This window comes from Rhinolophus sinicus, chromosome 14 (genome assembly GCF_057876585.1).
Source record: "Rhinolophus sinicus isolate RSI-liver-muscle chromosome 14, RSI-T2T, whole genome shotgun sequence".
Classification (NCBI taxonomy): Eukaryota; Metazoa; Chordata; class Mammalia; order Chiroptera; family Rhinolophidae; genus Rhinolophus; species Rhinolophus sinicus.
The window spans coordinates 19,705,758-19,708,151 of NC_142514.1; the positions used below are offsets into that span (position 1 = coordinate 19,705,758).

Here is a 2,394-nt window from a genome sequence, read left to right on the forward strand (position 1 = left end):
CCTGCAAGGTACTTGGGGGCCTCTTGCCTGGCAAGACGATGACCCCACGCCCACCCCCACCCAGCCCCCTGCCATTCACATTCTCCACAGATTTCATTTGCCTGTTTGATTTATAACTTAGCAGGGATGAGAAAAAAAGATGCTATTTTAAAAAGCTGCCTGAAATGGAAAATTTTATGTTATATATATTTAACTGTAAACAAACAAACAAACAAACAGAAAAACGCAGCCTGGCAGCATTTTCTGTACGAAGGCAGATTTCACCTTGGTGGGTGACTGCGTTTTTCTGAACATCATAACTCCTTGGCCTCTGGTTATGCAAAGCAAGTCTGGGAAGCAAGGCGGAAGGAGATGCTGAGACCAGAAGAGCTAACCACTTTGCACCACAAGATAAAGGGCGAGCCTTTTTTGGGTGGAGATATGGTTAGTTGTAATTTTGTTGTTGCCATTGTCTGGTTATAAATGCTGTTCTTGTTTTCTTTCTCTGGAGGACCCAGGAAATGCATGTGGGGCATGGTTTGGACCCAGAAAAGAAAGGGTAGGGACAGAAGACCTGATCTGAGCAGGGAAGGCCCCATAGTGTGGCAGGGGTTGTGGGGTGGGGGGGGAAGGCTGAGGGACCAGAGAGCCGTGACTCAGGGGCCTTATAATGTCTATATTTGAGTTTTCCAGTAGGACATCCATTTTAAGTTTTCGTTTACTGAATTGCAGCTTCCTCAGGATTTACTCAAGCTGTCAGCAAGATTTGTTAGCTGCCAGGACCCCGGAATTAACCTGGGGCTAGTGCTGCTTGGGGAGTGAGGGGAAGAAGAGTGGCCCTTTCTTTGAGTGAAGGTGATGAGGAGCGTGGCAGCAGCCTGGAAAAAGTGATTACAGGACAGCCTGGAACGATCAGGAAAAAAACCAGAGCAGCTGTTCAGATTATACGGAAACAGGACCTATGACGACGATGAAGCTGTGAGTTTTGGATGCCGACAGCCTTGTTTTGATGACTAGTTCTACCCTACACGCTGTGTGACCTTGAGCAAGTTACTTAACTTCCCTGAGCTTCACTTTTACTCTATTAAATAAGCATAACGGGGTCTACCTCATAGGGCTGCCATGGGGATTAAAAAAGAAACGGTAGGTACATCACTTCGTAGGTTCATGTCACATAGACTCCAGTTCAACCATATGAAATTGCTGTTTTGTGTTCAAATATGGTTAAGAGAGGCAAATTCATAGGGTTCACCCTAATAAGGACCCAATAAGCACAGGACATTTTAATTATTTTTTTATTATTGTTGTTGTTGTTGTTACTAGTAAGTACCTCTTCTCCAGGAACCCTCAGAAATATTGGCAAGAAGACTAGATCCCCTGCAGTCCCTGCGAAGGAAAGATTGAACTATTTGGTTCTGATGTCCAAGGAGCGGGTAAGCCAGGAAGATTAGAAAAGAGGGGACTCGCTCTTTCCGTCTCCGGCTGCGGCAATGAGAGGAGCTGTCACCATGTCTGCGCATCTGCAATGGATGGTCGTGCGCAACCGCTCCAGCGTCCTGATCCAAAGGAACAAGCAGACGTACAGCACCAAGCCCAATAATCTGAAGGCCCGCAACTCCTTCCGCTACAACGGGCTGACTCACTGCAAGACGGTGGGCGTGGAGCCAGCAGCCGATGGCAAAGGTGTGGTGGTCGTCATGAAGCGGAGATCTGGCCAGCGAAAGCCGGCCACCTCCTGTGGCACCCGGACCGCCACCAACAAGAACGCCCGGGCCACCCTCAGCAGCAGCCAGCACATGATCCGCAAGAACAAGTACCTTCCAGACCTGCGCATGGCCGCCACCTGCAGAGCCAGCGCCATCCTGCGCAGCCAGAAGCCGGTGACACTGAAGAGGAAGTGGGCTCGCCCCACCGAGAGCTCCTGAGCACCACTCCCTCCCAAAGCAATAAAGCATAAAGTGTCTGCCATCTTTCTCCAACAAAAACAAAAAGAAAAGAAAAGAGGGGACTCTCAGTACAAGATGGTACAACTGTTACCATCTTGATAATAATTTCTCTCCCTTGGACCATTTACTAAATGTACTCTTACATTGAACTCTAGGGTTTCCTTACCTTTATTTCCCTTTCAAACCCCTTCTCAAATGCTCTTTGGAACCAGACTTTTACCTGGCCCAGAATTGAAGGAAGAGGCTGGTTGTGGAAGTCGGTGAGGCGTCGTATGATAACTGCGCTGCCAGGCTGCAAGTCTTAGTTTGGGGTCTACAGGAGGGCCGGGGAGGTAGCCTTGCCCTGCTCGGAGGCCTGCAGCCCTCTCTGACATCAGGTCCTGTGGGCAGCACAAGCTGGGGGCTGCAGGAGGGCTCTGGAGATGGCGGAGAGAGGAGGCCTTCTTTGGAACCCAGGCCCGAATATGGA

The 2,394-nt window shown here is 49.5% G+C and overlaps 1 pseudogene across 1 annotated transcript; it reads left to right on the forward strand.

Annotated features, from left to right (window-relative positions):
• Positions 1-677: 677 nt before the first annotated feature.
• LOC148755586 (large ribosomal subunit protein eL28 pseudogene) lies at positions 678-2,074 on the forward strand (annotated as a pseudogene). Its single transcript, XR_016018593.1, has 2 exons — positions 678-957; positions 1,321-2,074. The product of XR_016018593.1 is annotated as a large ribosomal subunit protein eL28 pseudogene (transcript).
• Positions 2,075-2,394: the final 320 nt, after the last annotated feature.